The sequence below is a fragment of the Lepidothrix coronata genome, unplaced genomic scaffold, assembly GCF_001604755.1.
Source record: "Lepidothrix coronata isolate B3197 unplaced genomic scaffold, Lepidothrix_coronata-1.0 Scaffold41, whole genome shotgun sequence".
NCBI classification, from domain to species: domain Eukaryota; kingdom Metazoa; phylum Chordata; class Aves; order Passeriformes; family Pipridae; genus Lepidothrix; species Lepidothrix coronata.
Window position 1 is genome coordinate 1934157 of NW_016690221.1, and position 23392 is coordinate 1957548.

General features: G+C 45.4%; 1 protein-coding gene across 4 annotated transcripts in view; it reads right to left on the minus strand.

Moving 5' to 3' along the window:
- Positions 1 to 23392, minus strand: part of ELFN1 (extracellular leucine rich repeat and fibronectin type III domain containing 1) — a 102766-nt gene that overhangs the window by 40696 nt on the left and 38678 nt on the right. For all 4 annotated transcript variants that reach the window (XM_017813654.1, XM_017813652.1, XM_017813655.1 and 1 more), the window contains exon 3: positions 5811 to 5945. The gene's annotated coding sequence lies outside the window, so the exon portion shown is untranslated. The remainder of the gene's footprint in view (positions 1 to 5810; positions 5946 to 23392) is intronic.

A 23392-nucleotide genomic window follows, 5' to 3' on the forward strand; every position in this document is an offset into this window, starting at 1 on the left:
AGAGACTGACTTGGAGAAGTTGCTGGCCCACCCTAGCTGGGATCTGCTGTCCATATCCCTGTGGATGTTCCTGCTTCCATACTGGAAATACGTATGGATTTCAATGGCAGTTAGAAATCATCACTCTCCACCCAAATTGTGACCAGCCAAAGAGACTGCATCACTTGCTCAGATTTTGGGAGCTTTAATTGAGGAAAAGCAACTTCAGAGCGTGTTTCCAGGGCCTTCATCTTCCAGACAAGTGAGAACCACCTGACCACCTCTTTTAGCTTTCCCTCTTGTAAAAGAAGAGGAAAATGAGGGGTTTTGCCTTTTCAGAGGAGCTGCAGGGCTGGCAGTGAAGATCCTGGGTGGGAAGCCCTTTCCCAGTGCAGGAGGGGAGATTGGATGTGTCCACCTGCATCTCAGAAGGAGCTTTTCTGGTCAGTGCCTTGTCCTCAGGATCAGCCCCTGTGGGGACACGGCGCTGCCCACGTGCAGGTGCTCAGGGGAGGTCACCGTCCCTGTGACTCCCACGCCATGTGCATCTCAGCCACAAAGAAATAAATACCCTCTTCTGCCTGGGGACACCTTTTAATCTTCTTGCTAGATTTTCATACACTAGTCCAAACTCTCAGCTGGGCCAGGCATGATCTCATTTAGCATTCCATCCACAGAGTCTGCTAAACCAAGGCTGCTATTTTTATGCCACGTGCTGGTAGGGGCTGGGGCTGCTCTCATTGATGGCACGGGGGGGTTCCCACCACCTATTGCCAGTACTTTGCCCCAGAGGTGAAAATGTCCCATGGAGGTGGCCACCTGGACCAGCATCCTCAGTGTTGGGAAGCTCACCAGGGCCTTACAAGACACTTGTGGGCAGCAGGTGCCAGAGCAGCAGCAGCTCTCCGGCGACCAGGCAGCTGCCAGGTTGCTGTGCCAGGGGCTGCATCGGCAGAAGCCACCACAGTCCCTCAAGTGGGTCTGGCCCCAGGTCCACAGCCTGTAGAGGTGGTCTGGCCCTGTGTCCACAGCCTGTGGAGCTGGTCTGGCCCCTGATACACTGCTCATTGCCAGGTTTCCAAACTCACACCGGACCTCACGCTGTGCGGGTAATTCAGGCTCGCAAGGGGGTTATTAAAATCCATTCAAAGCTACTGACAGCCTGTTCAGTGGTAATGTCAATGGCTGAGAGGCACAGCAGGAGCGGGTGGAGAAGGACTTTGATTCCCCCGCTCTAATTTCCAGGCGGGGTGGGCTTGGCCGGCAGTGACGGGAAATGAGGAGCGGTGCCGGGTAGGAGCGTGTGGTGCCGCGTGTGGTGCCGTGTCGTGTCTCACACAGCAGACAGGTGGGATTCGCTGTTTAATCCCAGCAGCCAAACATTTCACTCCATGTTTTGCTTGACAGCATCTATCCCTTGCTGGCCATTTCAGAGGCACGTTAGCTGCCAGGATCCCAGCAGGTGAGTCTGCCTGAGCAATCAGCTCCGGTGCAGCGGCTGGGAAGGGGCTGTTGGTGCTGCTCCACACCAGACTCCATCGGGTCCTGCAGGTGGACTGGGCATCACACCCAGGCACTTCCCATAGGGTGCATTTGGGGGTTCATATACCTCTTCCCCCAAGTTCAGCCTTGGGTCTGCGCTAGCTTGCAGCCCTACAAACCTACTGGGGTTGAAAGAGGGGCTGGAATTTGTTCATGTTGGTCAGGTGAGTCCAAACCATCCCCTGGATTTTGAAAAAAGCTGGGTAATTTCAGGATGTGGCTAGCATCATGCAGGCTAAGATAAGAGTAATCGGAGCTCCGGGCCATAAGCCGATTCCTTGCATATGACAGGAAGGAATTAGCCCCGTCTTTCCGCCCTGTGCCTCCCAGCAGCATTTGTACACGTGGGAGCACACCTGGCAGGAGGCTGACCCACAGGGACACGCATGTCCAAGCACTTGCCGGAGACAGGGTGACAAGGATCCTGTGCGGGCAGCGCAGAAATCCCACAGGCAGAAGAAGGGGCATGGAAATTTGCTCCAACCATGATCCGCAGGGCAGGTATTGCTCTACACCCTTGCACCAGCAGGGTGGTGCTGGGACCCCCGAGGTCTCCTTCTCAGGAGGTCCCTGCCCTGGTTTTCCCCTGGTTTCGGCATCTTTTTGCAGCGAGGATTCCTCCACGTTGGCTGAGAAATGCATTGCAGTCTCTTAATAGCTCATCCTGGCTGGAAGCTTTTCCTCGTGTGTAAATACAATGTGTATAACAGTGGCCTCGTTTCGTACTATGGAAGTGCATCAGATGCAGCTAAACGTACAGAAGATGGCTTAAATGATCCAAATTTAACATTTGGTTATGTAGGCTGAATATTTCAGTGAGTTTTTAGGTTAGAAGGCGCTGTAATTGGAGTCTGACCTCCCGGATAGTGAATTTTACCCAGGGATTTAAAGCAAGTCTGACCATTAAGCTTCATCCTTCTGACAGACAAAAATTAGTCTGGTTCATAAGCAAGGGGGGCAGCTGCTGGAGGCAGACTGGTTACAAGCCACAAGATCAAAATGTTGAACAACATCTCTGAAGGGCAGCGGGTCCTGGCTGACAAATACTGCCACAAACCAGGTTATTTTGCTTTAGTTCTGAGGTCAAAGCCAGTGTTCAAAAGCAATATTTGGGGCCGCTGTTTTCACTTAGGAAACTGGTGCTATTCAAAAATCAACAGTTTTAGAAAAAAGTGAAACTCTAATAGTTGCCAGCAATTGGCCAGATGGGTCAATGAGGTGGTTTAGGGTGACAGGACCACTGAGGCACCAGCAGACCCAAGTCCCATCCCGTGTCCCTGGGGAGAGGGGCCAGGGAGGTGGGAAGGAGCTGCATCTCCCTGCAGCCGGCATCTCGTGCCATGTGGCAGGTTACCAAGCAGCTGAGAGTGGGCAATGATTTCTTTTGCCAGTTTTCTAATTTATCTAATGAGCAAGAAAATAAATCAAGCTGACAGTCACCCAGGTGGTTTTGAGCCTCAGCTCCTCACAGTCCCCTTGTTCTTCCAGCCCATTTTATAACAGGGTTACAACCTGAGGACACAGCACTAACTCCTGCTATAATCTTTTCTTTACTAACGTCACTTAGCAGATGGAGTCATTTAGATGTGCTCACGTTTAAATGAGTGGCTTGCCCTGAAAGGGACAGAGCTGAGGCTGCTGGCAAGGTTTTTGGGATCGTTAGCCTAGAAAATGCTTAGCAGGGGAAGCAGTTGGCAGGCAGATTTCACGGACATGGCACTGCTGTCCTCTGCCAGCAAAATTACAAGGCTGAAATCCTGAAGCTGGATGGGGCCAAACTGTTCACAGCAAACAATTTAATTGATGAATGAAGTGAATTGCCCAGGAGACGGTTTTTAGGCATCTGCTCATTGCATGAAGCTGCTTGGAGAAGGGTTTGCGCAGTCGGGTGTCACCAGAGACCTGCCCACACCAGGGATGGATGGGCTGGATGGGGGTCCCCATCATGGGAACCTTCACCAGAGTCACCTGGACACCTGCTCCCTGAATGAGCATGGCAACCTCCAGGCTTGCCAATCCAAAGGTGTTATGCTTCCCTATAGAAATTAATGTTCTTAAGCCTTCATGATGGGACCAGTGATGGGACCATGCAAAAGATCTCAGCACTTGGTGCTTGAAAGGGAGCTTGCACAATGTAAGGAAGGACAGCACCAAACTAAACAGCAAAACCTACTTTTCAGTTCCTTCAAGACATTCAGTGGCAGTCTCAAAGGTCTCTCCTGTCTAGCTCCCTGACCCCTTGCACAAGGCTACCTCCATAAGCTCCTTTCATTTGGTCTAATAAAGTAAATTAGCTCTCTGGCTCTTCCAAGGAGAATAGCCATGAAAATGTACATTGAGATGAATGCCTACAACCTTTGAAAATACCTCTTGCTTATGAAAAGGCTTCTGAGGAATGAATAGAAGAGACAATAATTACCAAAAAGGAGGAAATATTGTTCATGCTGCCTGGGCAGCATTTGACCCAGCCCTTGCAAAGGTTGGGGAGAAGAAGGAAGAAGAAGGCAGGGAGCTGAGACACTAATGGCAATCATTGCTCTGTGGGGAGCAATGTCTCACAGTGTCCATGGAGATCAATCCCAAATTATTCAGCCTAATAGTTCTCAAAACAAACTCTTATTCTGCTCCTTTGTGGCAGGCATGAAGCTTTCTCTGCAAGGCCCATTTTACATCTTCACTAACTCAGTGCTGGATGGTATAACACTCCATTGTAAAATCCCTGCAGGAGCCTTTGATGCCGGCATCTTCCAGACGAGACACAGAGCTTATCAGCTCAAATAACACAACTGTCTTTTATCCTTTGTGTCCCAAGCCTGCTGTTTTGGCACTTATATTTGTAATTCATTGCCTGGCTCTGGGTCTGGATCCATCAGGACAGGCAAACTGTCTATCTGTCTGCATTGCTGAGATATTTCTGTCTGCCCTGAGGAACCTGACTACTTAAGCTCTGCTTATCTTCATTGATGTTTAGGTTCCTAATTGGTTAAAAGTCATTTTGGAAAGGTGGTCTCAAGAGCTGTAGACTTGTAGATGCTTTCAAATTGACTATCCCCAGGCCAGGCTGTCCATCTTTCCTTCCCTCCCATCAGGGACTGCATCCTCATGGTCTGGTCTGGCTTTCAGGGATGCCCCAGCACCTGCTCTCCGTCCCTTCCAGACCACTTCCAACCTATGGACCTACCTGCCTTTCACCAGCACTACATTTTTCTCAAAAAAGGACAAATGAGGTGGAAGAAGAAAAGGTGAAAACATGATAATGGCTGTGGCAAAGGGCCGCTCTTATAGATTTTACAATGCTGGAAATAGAGGCTCAGAGAAAAAGTTTTTCTCCAAAAATTACTCTTTTCAATCGCAACAGAACACTGAAAGGAAGTTTAAGCAGACTTTTTAACACCTTTTGTACTCAAATTCCAAATTCACCTGTCTACCCAAGCAATAACAGAAATAATCTTTTTTTATCCAGCTGCACATTTTGCTACAGAAATTTGTTTCCATTAAGCTATTCCCTTTTGTCCTCTTAAAAAGCATGTTTTAAATAATAACAGTGTAAAAAAAATTATATACTATCCAAAAAAACTCAACCCTGTCGACTGTGCACTCTCATACAAAAGTTATCTCCTTCTTTGAATGGATTGATGAAAACCCTTTTCATAATGTCAAGGTGGAGATGAGAAAGAGAGAGAAAATTTCTAAGTGCCCAGCACAGCTAGTCATTTCAAGGAAACATGGGGCAAAATCTGGTCTTAGAAAACTGAGTTACAAAACCAACACAAACCTGATCTTCTTTTTCTGCTTTGTAAAGCAGAATTTTGTAGAAGTTGGGATGGAGGCACACACTGCACTTCTCATCTGCAGGGAAAAAAATGTGCTTTTTCCATATTCCTTAAATCTCAAAAGAAGAATGTGAATCCAGTCTTAAAAAAATAACTTGAAAATACAACCATGATGACTTTCACTGCTACCACACTTTCAGGAGTGCAGTAGCTGCAGCTCAGCCACTCAGGGTTTCCCCGGGAAGGTCAACACTTGGACACCACTCAAAGTCCCACCAGGAATCACCCCAAGAACAGCAATGTGAGAAACACAACCCTGGATCACTGTCTCTTCCCTACTGGAAATGAATGCCATGAGGCTCCTCTTTGCCATCCCCTCCTGGGGAGGATTTCCTGGTACTGGAAACCTCCCCAGAAAGACTTGCTCCATCCCTGCTGGCTCTTTCCCATGGCCAGCTGTCTCACACCAGCTACTTCTCTCACTTCAGAGACACCACTGACAAGGTCACTTCTTACCTTTGAGCCTGTGTGTCACTGCTGGTCCTGGCTACAGTCATGAAGGTCTCCTAGTTGTTGTCTGCAGGGGCTGGGAGCCACACTGGACACAGCATTTGGGATCCCACAAGGCAGTCACCAAGCCCAGTATTTGAACTGCAAGGAAAAAAGAGAAAATATAAGAGGGAGTTTCACCAGGGGACATAAAAGATTAATTGATTGATTGATTCATTTATTGATGGCTTGATTAACATGAAGCCATCCCAAGGATGGCTGCTCAAGTTGTGGATTGAACACAGAGACACGGGGACCAAAGGTGAAAGGGAGGAGGACCAAAAGGAGGTCCAAATGAGATCAGCTGCTCAACAGAGTAATGAAAAGGGAAAAGAAATTCACTGGAAGGGGATCTGGGACTGAAGTAAAAAGAATGGGACAAATGCCAGACAGTGATGGAAAAAGATGCAAGGAAGATGGATAGCTCTGGGCATGCACAGGGCAGATGGTACAAGACATCAATACTGAGCTCCTGGAGGAGTGAGGAGCCACTACCACCACCAGCATCAGCCACCCAGCATGGACAGGTTTTAATTAGCTTAATAATCATCCTTACACTGCAGGATTGGTCTCATAAACGTCTTTTTAAATCTTAAGTGTGATTTTATTGCTCTCAGTTGTCACTTCCAACCCCCTCCTTGTTTTTCTATTACTTTTGGATGCCTGGCTGGTCAGGGCTCTCTATGCTTCCCACTGCTGTCAGTTCCTGCTCACCTGTGATGTGAGAAAACCAGTATAGCAAGAAGGAGTGACAGTGAGCGTAACAGTGCTCATCTTCGTGGTATTCAATGTCTTGTTTTATTACCATCAACATAATAACAATAATAGCAATATTAGTGACAACCATTTTGTTACTCCTCCTGTTAGTAATATTCAGACATGACCTAAGAGGTATTTCAGGGAGACAACACAAATCCAGTGCAAGATCCAGGAGAACAGGGCAGTTAATTAAATGTCAGAGTGATGGACAGAGCTGGGACAAGCCTGGAACAATATCAGAGAGCTGGACAACCTCTGACAAGCGCAGGGAGATGGATGGATCTGGGACACGTCCCAGACCTCTCCCCCAGCAGAGGCAAAACCCTCCTACCCAAACGCATCTTTAAACACAACATCACTCCCTCTCTGTTGCTGTGTCATTGACTTATGCAGGCGAGGAAATTTTCTGGGGAAAGCTGCCTTCTAAGCCATGTCACTGATCACAGCCTGGTCTAGTGACATTTTATTACCTCCAAATGGTGCAAAGAAAATAAAGAGCCCCATTGAGAATGACAGTGTCTTAAAAGTGGTTTTTACCAGCATATGTGTGAACTCACAGCGGGTAGAGCTTTATTTCACAAAAGATTTCTTCTCCTTTTTCCAAAGCAGATATTTGTAAGAGAGGTAGATAGAGGCCAAGGAATGGAGAGGGAGAATGGCAGCTGGAGGGTGTTCCAAAACTCCAAGAATATTAGAGAACAAAAGGAAGCCTGTGACAGATACAGGGCAATCTGTAAGTCATCAGAAGAGTGGAGAGCATAATAGACTAATCAATCAGGTAGACAAGGGTGAGAAGTGTCACGGGGAGGCAATAGGTAGTTGGAGGTCAGTTATGAAATATAATCTCTAAATTGGAAGGAGAAGGGCAATAGCACAAGAACAGTGACAGGTATTTGAATGCAGGTAGGTGAATGTTGGATTGGTGATTTCCAGGAGAGTGAATGTTGGATGGGAATATTATGGGGGTAAGGAAAAATAACCTGGTATTTGAGAGATGGGCACATATTCTGTAAAGTGAAAGGCTGAACTGGCAAGACTTTAAAGTGTTGTTCCATTTCAGAAATTGCTGCTGGAAGACAGACGGTGGGGCTCCCTGGTGCTTGTTCCTCTGGGTTTCCAGGCAAAGTTTGTCAGGTTAGGAGCAAAAAAAGCAATGATTTTCCTAAACCTAAGTCTTGCAAATACCAGCTGGAATCTGAAAGCCAAACAGTTACTTTCTAGCTTGTGCTTTCTCATCAGTGATCCTGGCATGCATAATCTCTAATCCATTTAGCTAAGATGCAGGGAAGTTGCATGGTGTCACATATGAGAAGATGGGGATTCTGGAGGTGAATTTAATTATTCCTTCTACAGAGAAAGTGGGAGCCAATAAGGCACCACTCACCCTCCATTAGCTACCTGGGCTGCATAGGGCCAAGAAGAAGCCAGGCAGCATCATTTACTGCTCTTTCTAAGCTAAGCAGGAACAGCACCATTACACCCAAAGAAAAGCTTGACTTAACATGAAGTAATTTCTACCAACACTTTTCTGACCTTAGCTGCGTACTACAAAGGCATCACACAGTCCTTCTAACAACAGCTAGACCCAAGCAATTAGAGCTGAATGAACAATTCATAATGAATAATCGGTTTGGCAAACTTCACCTCATTTTATGCTCACAAAATGTTCACATGCACATTGCAAAGTTCTCACATTTCTTTGTCAGTGAATTTAACTTGCCATTTTTTTCTGCTGAGCAAATAGCACTATAACAGTTCACTGAAAATCTATATTCAAATGTAGGCTGGGTGGATGGGTTATACCTGTCATGGGGTGCTGTTCCAGCTCCTCCATTGGATGAGGGAGTGAAATGGCCCCAAGAAATGCAAATCAGGAGTGTTACCTCTACTGTCTGAAATTCCCTTTGTCATGTTTGTCAGCACTGGAGCACATTGACTGGACTGAGTGTCAGCCATGGATATGGACAACGTGGTCCTCTACAGCTGATAGAGAAGGCCAGGTATCTTCAGAGGCCACTGGAGAGGTGGACACCAAGGACACACTGGAGAACCTGGAGACCTTGAGAGGAAGAGCCTGACTCCTTCAAACAACCTGCTTAACTCTCCATGCCCAGTGCTGGCCAGAGCAGGCCAGAGGCTGTGGAGAAAGGGGCACAGATGTGCAGTCCAGGAGGGGGAAGCAGCTCGTGGGGCTGGACCAAGGGTGGCAGCTGACCTGCTGGTGGCTAATGAAGCCGAGAACAATGTGTGCTCTATCACACTGAGACGCGCAGGGAGATAAGAGAGTGAGGGACAATAAATCAGGCTTTCAAAGCAGAGCATATTAGGAGATCAATGGGACAGATATTAGACCAAAGGAGCAAAAACCGGAGAGACAGGAGCAATTCTGTTCCTCCTCCTTCTCTCCCGTTGCTAAGGATTTTTTTTTTTTCCCATTTAATAACATCCTCATTGTTTTTAAATGAGCAGCAAAGCCAGTGGGTTCCACGTGGCATTAGCAATGTGTTTGTGAAAGGGAAAGTGACTGGCTCCTAGCAGGATTTGATAAAAGCCTCTCCAAGCTCTCAGTGATTTACAGCTCGAGAAAACAAACACGGACTGATACAAATGCAGAGAGAGGCAGAGCCGGCACCGACATCCAGGTACACTCAATTACCAATTCATCAGCCCAAGCGAACTTGAAGGGCTTTTCAAACTCTACACGGCTCTAAATTAAAGGAAATCTTTAGATGGATAGCGTTCTGCAATGGGGGAGAAGAAGACTAATTTGTTGATCTTCAGCTCAGGAGCCCTCGCTTTTCCTGGGCAAAGAGCCATGGGCAAGGGGGGCAGGCAGCAGCTCCTACTCCCCACATGGGACCAGGGAATGGACCAACCATCAGGATGCTGCTCACACACTGTTGCAAAGCTACCAGCACACAGGTCTCCCTCCCCCCTCACCGTGCAAGTCCCCAAACAGCCTTTTTTTTCCCTGTCTATACTAAAAACTTTGCTTTCACCTGCCCTGGAGGTATTCATGGCAAAGCTGTGAAAATAACTGATTTTTTGGATCATTGGCTGAACTAAAAAAAAAAAAAAAAAAGAGGAAAAAAGATCACAGTGACCCCAAATTAGAATTGTCCAGGCTCTCCATGGAAAAATATATATAGAAAAAAATATAGCTATGGTCAACCAATTGTTTAATTCAATCTGAAACTAACTCATGGGGAATGTCATTTTTCCCTCCATCTCCTGCCTAGAAACTCAATTTTTCACAAGAAGAGATGATTTACAGCTTCCCAGGTCCACGCTCCAGCGGCACTGACACCAACACAGTGTTTCATATCTTCCCCTGCTCCATGAAGCTCCTCCGTGGTGGAGGACAGGGGCCTTCAGTGCTATTCTGTTAAAAACTCAGAGGCAGCTGGGAGTAGCAACAGCACCACAGGAAAGGAGGGAGTCCGGCTGCTGAGAGACTGCAGGAAACTCTTTGTTAATTGTTCATGCAGAAACTGTTTTGATTTCGGTGCCAAACTGATATCTTGGGGAAATGCCATCTTTGGAAAAGGCAGCGCATCCTCCCCATATCCCACCTCTGTGTGCTCAGGAGAGGGTCCCCATGCTGCCAGTGCTGGTGGAGTGACTTACTGTCCCCAAGGCTGTGTTGCTGTCCCCATCCCCCTGCTCCGTGTCCTCATCCCACAGGTTTGGAGATCTGAACCAGCATGAGAGCCCTGGGGCAGCTGGAAGGATGGGTGCTGAGCTCCACTGCTGCACAAACCTTTGGCAGAGAGGAAACTTAGGAGAGTTTTGTGCCAAGATGCCTGTTCATCAGCAAGGAGAGCTGTGTCAGCCTCCAGTCTCACTCAGGAGTAGGGACTGCCTGCATTCCTGTGGAAGCTGCCAGCATCATCCCTCCTCCTGCCAGAAGCAGTATCAAGCCCTTAATTTTCCACTGGATATCGGCCCTCCTCTTTCCTCCGGCCTCCTCCAAAGACAGCAGCCATTGCTCACACATGCAGCTCCAAGGCTGGCTCTGAACTATTAAAAAGCACAGCAGGTGTTTTAATTATTCACGTCAAGCGCGCCTTGCTTGCTAACGACTCTCTGAAGCTGTCATAGCTGCTCGGGGTGGAGCAGAGCCCTGCCAGCAGCTTCCCATGGCCCAACCTCAGGGCAAAGCCTGGGTCTGCAAAACAGCCATGATCCGGTGTTGTCACCGAGGGCAGAGGTGGCACAGGGACACTTGGTAGATCTGTCCGGTCTCATGTGCATTTGCCCACCCAACCCATCATCCAACCTCCTGCCCAGCCTGCCTGGCACCTCATACCCTCCAGGGTGGGGGGATCTGCTGAGTGTTCTGCTCTTACCGTGAGCTGCTGTGCCCCACGCTGATAGATTAGCTCTTGTAATATTTTAAGGGCACTGGAATTACCAAAATGCAAGGAAACAGAGGGGTACTTATACAGCACAGCTGGGCGGCTTCAGATGAAGACACCAGTGGGGATGACACACTTCCTTGCTGCCTTGAGCTGCTCCCAGGGTTCGATGCAAGGAGCTGCTTTGGAAATCAAGCCCTTGCTGCCCTGCAGCAATATCTTTATTTGCTTCTTCCTTCCTGGTACCATCAAAAATATTTGCTGCGATAGCATCACTCTTCTCAGAGATTTCAGGAAAAGGTTCTTCACCCGGCGGGTGTTCAGGCACTGGAACAGGCTCCCTAGGGAAGTGGTCATGGCTCCAAGCCTACCAGAGTTCAAAAAAAGTTTGCACAATGCCCTCAGGTGCATTGATTTTTGAGGTTGGTTGTCCTGTATAGGGCCAGGAGCTGGACTCGATGATCCTTGTGGATCCCTTCCAACTATGGGTATTCCATAATGCTGTGATTCTGACTCACATCCCTCCTGGGGGCCTGGCACTGAGGGCTCAGGGCAGAACAAGCTCAGCTTTTTCAAGGTGAAATAGGGGCAGAAAGAAGGATGGTGTCCCACCTTCATGGCTGGAAGAAAGATAGCCTGTGTTGAAGGGATCCAGACTCGCCCCAGGCTCACAGAGGTTTTCTCAGCTCTAGGGTGCAGGTATGGGACAGAGACAGGCACTTTCAGAAGGATCAAGGCTGTGGGTTCCTTCATTTTTACCCCACTGAACCTCAATTAATGTGAGCTTTCTTTTTGGGACCTCAGGATTTCCATCAGGTTAATCCTTTCTCCTGGAAGTTGCTCTTGGTTATTTCTCTTATTTCTGATAATTATTAAGTGGCTCTTCTTCCCCGCCTTTGCTCACCGTTGCCCCAGCATAAACTTAGAGGATGTCCAAGAATATTCAGGACCAGCTTTCCCCCACCTCTATATGAGCAAGAGCCTCATCATGGGTAACCCTGAGGTTCAGGGTTCCCCTCTATCAGCAACACCCCGTGGGCAAAGCCTGAGAGCAGAGAGTGCTCCACAAAAGCACATCCCCTGGTTGAAGAGCCAGGCTCTTCGAGCCTCCTGGACCACCACAGCCAGCCCCTCTCTTTTTAACCTCCATGTTTTCAGTGCTAATTTCCACCACATGCCCAATTCGAAGCTCTAATAATGAACAACTGCTTTCTTCCTTTCCTTCTGATTTCATATTCATGAGTCAGGGTTTCCTGGCACTAAACGTAAATGCTAAACGGAAATCGCTGCACAGTGACACGTCTGTGTAGCTTCAGTGTCCATTTATTTGCCTTTTCAAAGAGCTGCTGTGTTAAGCAAACATCTCTGCCTGGATCCTATCTGGAGGAGTTTGTCTGGTACTGCATGGTGCCTGCCGGGGTGGGGGAAGTGACTCGGTGTGATGGTGTCTCACGGATCTGTTTTTGCTTCAGGGTATTTCTTGTACAATAGTTTGAGCTCGGTGAGAACCTGAACCTTTCCTTGAATATCTGCTTGAATCTCGGCAGGCTGTGTTCAGCGCTGACACATCGAGGGATGAAGCAGGGAAGTCCTAGAGAGAAACACATCCATTGCCTCAGCCTGGACTCCACTGAGGGCTCCTGCAGGCAGCAATGGGCAGATGTCTTGGCAGGGGAGCCAAGGAGACACCTGTAGCATCACTGGGCAAATTATTTTTCCTGGAAACTAGAAAATTCACGTAGACATGCAAAAAACCCCCAATCATTTCATGATTCATTCAAACTTACTGCCATCTCCCTTAAGAGAGAGACAAAAGACATCTTGGAAAAGGGAATGTTTTCCATTAACCATATTGGTCAATAAGTTTCAGTATTTTCCTCCAAGACTGTGCTTCCACATTGAATTGAATTTTTTAAAACAGCAAGGGAAAAATATAACCTCTAAGCAAAAGTCAAAGGAGTTAAATCTTCATGTATTTCAAGGTGAGCCGAGATGTTCTTCTCTGCAGAGATGCCGAAGGTGCATAGTGTGCAAACCTTCTAACATGCCTGAGGCTAGAAGCTTTAGACACATAAATTGGCACCATGAAGTCTCCTCTCCACCAGTTCACCCTGCCCATGGAGCAACACATCTGCTCACCTCTGCTGGTGAACCACTTGTCCCATTGGAGACATCATCATCCTCACCTGTCTGCTCTGCAGTCAAACAGGAACAGGTATCACCCCCTGGGAGCAGGACAAGGCCTGGGGCTGGAGCTGGGCTGTGCTTGCCTCTGCTCACTGTCTGGTCTCTTCATGGGAGCACCAGCTGGAGGTGGCTTTGCTCAAAGACATGGGCTGGAAAGGGGAGCAGCCAACATCCAAGCACCCTGGACTGCTCAGCCAGCTTTGCTCCTGCAATGGTCATCTCCAAGGGACAAGGTGGGCAATGAGGAACTGCAGCAGTGGATATGGGAGCCCTTTGGTTGTCCAGTGCTGGAGGCTTTCTCTGCTCTCAGCTGCCTCCACTGTGGTCTCCTCCGAGGCTTCATGGATGCTCCTTATGGTCTTGCTACTCTGTTGCCTTCTGCAGTCATCCATTGCCTTTCCCTGTCTGCCTTTCCCCAAAAGCTTTAACAATCGAGCTCATGGAAAAGCAACAGTGAGGATGAGAGATGAATTTCAGACCATGAGAAATGAACTCCCAAATGCGAGCGTTTGCAACTACCAGCTGAAGAGCTGTGCTCCTGCTCATGGCAGACATCGTGTGTGGTGTGTTCAAAGTAATCAGTGGGGACCACATTTTGAGTATTATCTACATGCAACAGACTCCTCATGAGGAAATTATGCAGCAACACTTAATGGTGGCAATGATTCAGCAAGTAATAGAAAGAAATATTTCTCAAACCATCATCAGCTTCTCATGGATAACTCCCAGATGGGACTGAGGGTAAAAACCCTTTCATTAAAAAGCTATTCAGTTATGGTAAAACTGCCATATGTGGCTCACTGAGATTCTGATTGTCGGTGACTTCAGCTTGAAAGCCGCTGTGAAATCAGAAAGCTACTTCACATTTGAACAGGGGGGTTGAAATCTGTCTTTAGGGACCAGAAAGCACAGCTAGATCTCACGCAGCTGAAGGTGGCTTACAGCTGGGTGTCTAGGTTAAGGTAATTGTCTAGACTTCTTTTATCATTAGTGAACAGAGAGATGTGCACCAACCCCCAGAGAGTGATTCATTCTTCCTGTCTTAGACGTCTATTTTTGGATGGGATGAATTACATTCTGGAGGTGTTCAACTTTCTCCACCAACTATGGAGGAGTCTAGATGAACTTAGCCTAAACACCTCACCTTCCTAATGCTAAAACAGGCAGTGCTTGACTGGTGAAAGCAACCCAAGTTGTGGCAATACAGTGTCACAGTGATGGTAGGTCGGGAGCACTTGGCCAACACCTACAGTGAACAGACACAAGAAAAGCAGTTTCCTCAGCAAACAGGAGACGGAGGAGGAGAAATCATCATAAGCACACACTGTGGTGATCTCAGTATTTAACTAAGACCTGAGGCCACGCTGGTGCCTGATCATTTCATCTAGCTCGTTTATGTCACGCAAAAGGTACACATTACACCCAATCGCTTCCAGAGTGTGACCTGAAAGTTGTAATTTTGCGGTTCTGGGAGGAAAGCAAGGACTGGTCTCTCAGCTGAGTGCAGCCTCTAAAAGGTCAAGCCTTTTACTGAGCCTGGGTTTTCCTGAGATTAGCAGTTCCAAACTTCTACAAATCAACAATTTAGTTCTGAGATATCAGCTGTATTCTTGTACCCACACCCAGTTTTGAGCAGCCATGTCTTGCAATTTTAAGGGTTTGGTTACAACCTTAAGAGCTGTTTTGTAGGCAAAAAGTTTTATGTCTCAGTTTTGCCACAGTCCAGGGTCAATGCTAATAACCCACTCTGCAAAAATAATCCTACTGTCTTCTAGGAGGCTTCTTGCTATGAGTCTATCAGAAATAAATGAGATTACTACTTCCATGACTTCAGTGGAAACCAGTTTCAGTCCTCTCAGAAGACTAAGAACTTAGTACTATCTAAGGTCTTAGGTCTTAGAGCCATCTAAGCCACTTCTTATAGACATCATGCCCAAACCTCTCCAGACTTGACTCCTGCAATATGCCATGGGACAGGTTATCTGTGCAAAACCCAGGACTGGGAACCCAGAAACTCTACAGAACAACCAGACATCGCAATTTCAAAGATCAGCATGAGAAATTCAAATAGGAGAATAAATGGAAGAAGTCACCAGAGAAAGGCCAGCCTACCACCCATAAATATTTTCTAAAAGAAATGTTTGCAACTGGTTCTGAGCAGGGCAGCTAAATTACGAAAAGCATGTCAGGACCCTTCTCCAAAACCAACAAATGTGCAGGAAGACTGGGAATAAAATTCATGAGGCCAAAGATAAAAATGAAGGATTTTTAACTACACAGAATTGTGAGCTTTAATTCACAGGGAGAAAGATTTGTGCTCTTTCCTGGGGCGTACTACTGCCAGAAACAGAATGCAGCTGACGACAGAAAGCCAATGGCTGGAAGCCAGGGGGCTCCTTAGGGGTCAGGGAAATGCCTTAGAGACTTTGGTTCTCCATACCAATTGGCTTACACCTGTCAGAAAAAAATTCCCAGTGTTTTTTCCTGACTCATCCGGAAAATCAAGATGGATCATACGTATTTAAGAGGCTGTTCATGATGCTTTTGGGATTGTGTTCAAGACAAGGTTGAGCAAGACCTTCCGTTCGCACTGATACACCAAAAGTAACGTAGACATGCAAAGGGTGCATCTGTCTGTCTGTCAGGGAACATGGAACACACAGGCTCCTTACGGCCTGGTGGCAGAAATTAGACTCCTGTGAACTGAACAGATTTACTTAATGATAAGACAGTCCAGCAGGACAGGTACAGCACCCTTAGTTTTCTCCTTTTTGACTTGGTTTCTCTTTTCCTGCCTGCTTCAGCCACTGGAGCTACCTGGGAAAAGTTTCTACAGCTGTGCCTTAATTTTCCTCTACCTAAAAACAGACCAATGTGACTGTAAAGTGTTGGATATCTCTCAAGGAAAGCCACTGCATGGGAGATTTTTCTATTTTAAATCCTGAAAAGCGCTAGCCAAATGCTAGTTCTTAAATACAGCTGGTGAATATATAAGGAAAATTGATTTTTGCAGAAGACTACATCATTTAAGTGAAAAGTCAATAGTCATCTTCCCTACTAGCATTTAAATATCTGAGCAAAAACATTCAGATGACGATATCCTTTGGTTCAGATTGTTCACTGGAGAGAAGGGAAAATACAGTATTAGACTCAAATACTGTGTTGACGGAGAACACAAATGTCAGCTTGACCATCTTAGAAAAGATATTTTAGAATTAAATGATTCGGGATTACTCATGATCTTATATCTTATATGAAGGAGCAAAAATTCTTATATCAGGAAAATTCTTGGAATTGCTAACAATGTAAAGAAAATACAGATATAAAAAACATGCCTCCCTTGATAAAGAACTACAGAGACAACAGGCTCCAAAGATGAACAGAGTAACCCAAAAGCAAGACAGAATACTAAAGAGTCTAACAGAAATCTCAACTCATAATCAAGGGAAAAGACAAAATCACAAATAAAAATGGCCAAATGAGACTTCCATGAAAGGGGCAGTAAGATAAAAGGGTTTGCCTTGCCTTATTACAAGGGAGTTTATATATAAGTACAAAAATATGGAAATTTTTCAGAACAAACGCAAAATAAGAAGATGTAGCTCAGCTGGGAAAAAAGACAGAAAACAAAAAGTCCAACATTACAGTATCATACCAATGGTTAAAAGCCTAAAAACATTTAATTCCCGGAAAAGGAACCAAATGTGACCAGCTAGCTCTGCAGCCAGGCAGTCCTGGTCAGGTGTTAGTTCACTTCCCCAGCAGAAAGTTGCATTTCGACAAAGCTGAAATTTCTCATGACATTAATTATGGCAAAATCACATTTTAAAAGAATTAGAAATGTTTTGAAAAATCAAACATTTCATTTGCAAGACTTTGGGATAATTTTTCATTTCTATTTTTATCTCATAACAAAACCTTTAAACATTCATATTTAAATGACATTAAAATTAACCCGAAATATATTTTAATAATAGCTTAATATTCTATTCAGAATGCAACCAAGTGTCAAAATCTTGTATTTTCCTGCAAGATACAAATTATTCTATTATCTCACTGCTAAATTTTCAGGCTTTCCAGGTATTTATTCCAGAATTTGTACTGTAACATAAGAAAAAGGCAGACTCTTGAAACCCTTAGGTATGTTGTTGTTATTGTAACGTGAAAAAAAAAGGGAAATCTATAAGCAAACATACTGCAGCTCATAGCATCAAACCAAAATATGAGCATCAGGACTGTAGTCTGCTAAACACCCTCGTGTGCAGTGAACTGCACTCACTCAGCCTCGGTGAAGAAACAGGAATTTAAAAATACTTTTGGGTACAGGAAAAGCACCTGACTGTGTAGAGTGCCCATTCTTTGTGAACTTTCTTTCCCCCCCCACCTCAGTTTGGTTTATATTTAGCAATGCTATAAATATCTTCTGTTTAATCAAATGAAATAATGTTTTGATAGATCATTCACTCATTTAATCTCCCCGAAAGAAAGGCTGCCGATAAGACTGTCTGTTTTCACTGCATCTGTTCACTTGGCAGGAAAAAATAATTTCAACGGGAACGTTGCAAAAACCTACCCTTTCTACCCAGATGCTCTATTTCCATATTTCTGATGCCATCCTGCCTGCAACAACTTCTTTAGATTTACATGAATTAACTCGTGTAGGACAGATACCAGACTACAAAGTATTCAAAAAAGTAACGATCGCTTTTGATGATGACTCTGGAAGTTTAATACAGAAGCTGTAATCTCCTGTCCATACACAAAAATAAACATTATGGGATGGGTTTAATACACCTGAAAGTTTCATCCCATAAGGCGCTTTTATATAAGTTTCAGAACGAAACTGCAATCTGGAACAAAGCACGCAGGTTCCAACCAGGCATCATTCGTGTGAACTTCTTCCTTCATCATTTCTGCTCGTTCTTTGAATTACTTCTGCAACTATCCAAGACTTCTTTGGCACTTGGAAAAATAGTGCAACCATAACTATACGGGTTTTTTTAAATAATAAAACCTATTGAGTCAAGTATGGTTCTTCACAACTGTTTTTAGAGAAAAGCTAAAAATAAAATATTAAGCTTCAAGTACTGACCAGAACAACAAATATTTGGGATGTAATTTAGGAATAACTTGTATCTAATCCAGACTGGAGACTCTTTCAACCCCTTTAGGTCTTTCCATGACCAAGCTAAAGGAATTGATCATCAAGAAAAATCTGTTAGATAATGTCCTGTTCTGTGCTCACCAAGCTGAGTTAATTGCACTGATAAAAAGTTTGTACAAGATATAGAGCATGGGGAAATTAACCCTTTTGATATCAGGGAATGGGCAAAAGAGGCAACAAAATACAATCTTCCACAATTATGATCCTTCCATTTTCTCCTAAAGCACTTATATTAGGAAAACAGCCTTGAAGATTACACAAAATACTAAGGATCAGTATGATAATATTGATTATATGGTGCAGCCAGGGAGTAGAATCTTATCTCTTGTTACTGGCCTTAAAAGAGAGGTTCTAACTCCGCAGAAGTTTGATGGTAAATTTACAGTTTTCTAGAGCATGGTGGCAGGTAGGAGAGCAAAAGAAAAAAAATATTTGTCACTGTTTCCAACATGACTGTTTTACAACATCAAGTTCTAACTGCTATCAAGATTTTTATAAACTTCAAGGAACAGATAATAAAAGACAAAAATCAGAAAAACAATTAAAATGAGTAACAACAAAAGGGTCCTTTTCACAAATACCCCTTTTCATGCAACTATGCACTAACAAAATCATATTGTAATAAACCAGATGAACAGGATAATTCTGCTGTCATCAGACAAAAACTCTTGGTAAAATCCTTGCAAGGTCTGAATTAAAAAAAAATAAGCCATCAAGATAAAAGCAATTGCTTTTCAAATGGACGGGCAAAAACAGATTGATACAACATGATCAAGTAGTTATTGCATGTAATTTGATGGCAAGTCTGTATAAAACTTAATATAGCGCCTATTGTGCCTCTTCCAGATTATGGTCTTGATGTTACTGGCTCATGAGTAGTGCTGGAGAAACTGCAGTGAGAAAAGGAGCTTCCAACATGTAATTTGGTTTTGTCCTAAAATACAGACATATTGTCAGGAAATAGTAACTGTTACCAAAAATACTGCTGGAATGAAAAATACTGTGTTCTTTCCAGTGGAAATAATCTTAGGAGAAGAAAATACCAAAATAGCCGACACTGAAACACGAAGTGCCTGTAGAAGAACGTGCCCTGATTCAGCAAAACAGGTGAATGTGTGTTTACGTCAAGGGAGTTCTGCCCAGTGGAAATCACCCGTGTGTTACAATTCTAAGCTTGTTTATGCCTCCTTGACGTCAGTTGGATACACAGTACTCCACTAAATTGGGTGGTAGTGGGGAACCTTCACCTCCCCATGGCAGTTTGGATGCTACTGTACCAAGTTGTGGGGAAAAGGGAGACCTAAGAACACAGTTCGTCTGGAAAAAAAGCTGAAAGGCTGTAGAACTCTGCAACACCTTTCTCCTGCACAACTCACAGCAAGAGGGGAGTGGAGAAATGGATCATTTCAGATGGAATTGAAAAGACTGGTAGTCTGCTAGTTGATAACCCGTGGGATGCTTTGGGTCTCTGCAATGTCCTGGTGATGGCAGAGGGGATCAGTCCCTCTCTAGACCCTCCTTGACATTGAAAACTCAAGTGTAGGGACAGAATTTAAAGAATCAATTCTACTCCAACTCATGATCATGTGTAGCCTTGACACAGTTTGAAGGTCCCATCGTTCAGATCTAAACTTCCATGGATGGCCTCCATGAGGAGATCATGGATGGAGGCCAGTGTGAGGTGTGTAGTGACTCTCATGCCTCAAGGCAGCCATTTGTGACCCTTCCTCACACAAAAGGAGAACTGTTCTCACAGTGAGTCTCAAATAGGACAGGTCCTCAAATATTTACCTCAGAATCTGGATTTTAGTTTTTGGCTCTTTGATCTTTTTTTTTTTTTCTCCTCTTTACTCATTCTTGAGTATTTAGTCCCATCCCACGGCTCCTGAGTGGATGTATTAAGAATAAAATAACAACAAGGGGTGGGATTTTCCAAAGCACTCAGCAGTTGCCTGACTATTCTCTTTGAAGTCTGCAGGAGTTTCATTATCAACTTCAATGGGAGCAGTTAAGCCAATGCTACAGATTGTAAACGTGCATATTCATGAAGCAAGTAGGATTTGCTAATGGGACATGGATTCAAAGGGCTGATAAGATTTCAGTGAAATAGCTACTTGAAAAAAACAAGTAGTTCCATGAGCACCAGAACTGTGAAATCCTGCTTTCCTTGAGCCTGATCGACTTGGGCACCAAGAAGGTGCATGTGCTGATTGAAGTCCTTCCTGTGGGTGGGGTGCTGAGATGTGTGCTCTCTCCCAAATGGATTCACTGGCATCAAATAAAGGCTCAGCACAACATGGCAGCTTTTTCCTCCGTAGAAGTAGGGCATCTCTCTTCTACCTCTGCCTGTCTGCTCAAACCTTGAGGGAACTTGCTATTTTTGAGATTGCTACCCTCTATCAAATTCGGCTGAAGTTGGATAATGCACTTAAAAGTTGTGAGGCATATACACACAGGTATAAACACGCTCCATGTGAGCATGAAATCCAAGTTTTTGCAGGATCTGCAGGAAGTCATGTTAAGACCTCTCAGAATCAAGTTTTGAGGGAGTGAAAGAGATGGATTCAGAGTAGCTGATCAGCAAACAGCCTCTGACGGATGAACCACAACCCGCTGAGAATCTCTGCTACGGAGAAGGTGCTAAGAAAAGTGCAGTCCTTGAGGAAAGAAGACAAGAATATGGTCCTTCAGTGGAATTATGAAAATGACTGCTGAGATAAAAGTACATTCCAGAGAAAAAACTGAAAAATATAAGTGTGACAAATTTGCTTACAGTACCCAGAATGTCTAAAAAAATACTGCATTTTAAAGGGTGTAGAGATTTTGAGCAACAGAGGCACTGCACTTCTGGAAAGCCAGGGCATTTCCATTCTGGAAAGCCAAAGCATCTTTGCTGCACAAAGAAAATGAAAGGAAGCGGCAACAGTGACTGGTCCCTTTGGCATCTGGGCTAAACAGCCCAAGAGGAAGACAGAGAGAGTTGGATACAGTCCCCAAACTCCTTTCATATGGGAATCCAGACTCCCAGGAACAAAGCCTGGCAATGGACCTTCCCTGCCAAGAGCAGCCCGTTGCCAGCCCAGGTGCTCACATGCACTGTCACTGCCTTTGGCACCAGGGATGTCCAGAGAAGAGGATCAATTCTCTTTCCACCCCACAATTTCCACACCGCTGACAACTCAGAAAACAATTCGAGAGGGAATTCAAAGGATCTGTTGAAATTTCAGCTAGGAAATCTGAGTGAGTGAGCATATGTAAATAGAAAGAATGAGTAGCACATAATTACATCAAATTGTTACTTAGCAAGGGAAGTAAATAACCCAAAATATGCAGAGCAAAAAATGGCAATGAATTAGAACTAATTACTTAAGGCTAATTAAAATAAGAATGGCTTGAATTGAAATATGTTAATAGCATTGAACCTGCCACCTATGAGGGAATTTAAATAAAAGTGATAATGTCACTTCAACCTTCACCTGATAGGGGTGGAAAGTTGGGATTTGGAGCTCATGGCTGCTTGGGGGTACTGACCACAGCAATGCATTATTTATGATTACTCTTGGAATGGGCTGGATTTTTCTGGCAGGTGCAGGTCTCCTGGTCACGGGTAGAAAGAGGTTTTCTTGGATAATGGATGTGAAGTGGAGAAAATACTGTGACAGGTAAAAACTAAATCCCTCCAAGACAAATAGATCCTGAGGTACCTCCCCATGCCGGGAAGTGCTACGGTTGAAGAGAGCAAAACAGAGAGGCATGGAGATAATGAGATCACAAAGAAGGAAAGAGAAAGAAGGAACAGGAGAGACTGAGGGAGCGAGGAATGAAATAGATAGGGAAAGCTTAGAGCCTGACAAATCATCACCAGCTTCAATTACACGAGCCTGCTGGGCTATGAAATCTGCCAAAGGTCACTGGATTCCTGTCTTTGCAATTAAGAAACAAGTGGCTTTGTTGGTTCCACCCCACAGCCCAACTGTCTGGTGTGTGTGTCCAGGGACCAGAGGCATCGCTGATGCCTGTAGGTACCAGCACAGACTGCAGGGCACTAAAAAGCTGGTCCAGAGAGCATGGACAGCCCCATTTAGGAGATGAACAGAGCCAAGCACCAACTCCCAGCATTCAGCCAGCACGCCAAAGTGGCACTCCCGTGCCAGCAACTCCTGCCCTGCCAGAAAGCAGGGGGAAACCTCAAGCATCAGGAAAGCCTGGCTCAGCATCTTCTCACTGTGCTGCAGCCATGCCACAGGGCCCAGCTTGTGCTCCACCACCACCCTGTCTAGGCTTATGCCCCGAGCCATCCTCAGCCATAGCCACTGATCCCAGTAGACTTGGATCCTGATTTTCTGCCACAAGCAGTGAGTGCCCTGGTTCTGGGCTCATCCTCGGTGCTGAGCTGGGCATGAAGCTCCCCTTGCTCCTTCAGGAGCCAAGCTGGTAGCTGTGTTTACTGTCTCACTCTTTGCAGTTCCTCTGGTTCACACTGAAGGTGAAAACCTCTTAACCCTCTCCCTGGGACTCACCTGAAAACCACGAGCTCCTCATCCAGCATGCTGCGTGGACAGGGGCCACGGAGGGGATGGAGAGTGGGATATAGCAGTGATGCAGCCTTTCCACTTTCACTCCAGCTCCTAGGCTGGCTTTTGAGCCATCTGAATGGAAAGCTGGTGCCAGGCTTGCCGCCAGCTGATGAATCCAACTGGATTCATCTTGGAGCTGTGCATCTGAGGAAGCTCTAAAGCCCAATCACAGTTGAGTTCTGCCCAGCAGGTACGGAATGTTGTGAAATATCGGCAGAGGTGTTGCAGTTCCAGAGGCCCTGCCCTGTCCATAACAGCCTTTCCAGCATGGACCAGCTGCTGAGACTGGAGTGCAAAAGCCACTTAGTACCAAGAGTACGGACTGACTCCCAGGCAATGGAAACAAATCTTGGATTGCTTGCCTGAACTACAGGCTGTGACCTACTGACAACCATCTCCTCAGAGTTCCATTTATGCCAAATGCCATCCAGGATGGGTAACAATGGGACATACCCTTGGAAAACATCACTGTACTGAGTACCAGGGCTCTACTCTGAGCATGCG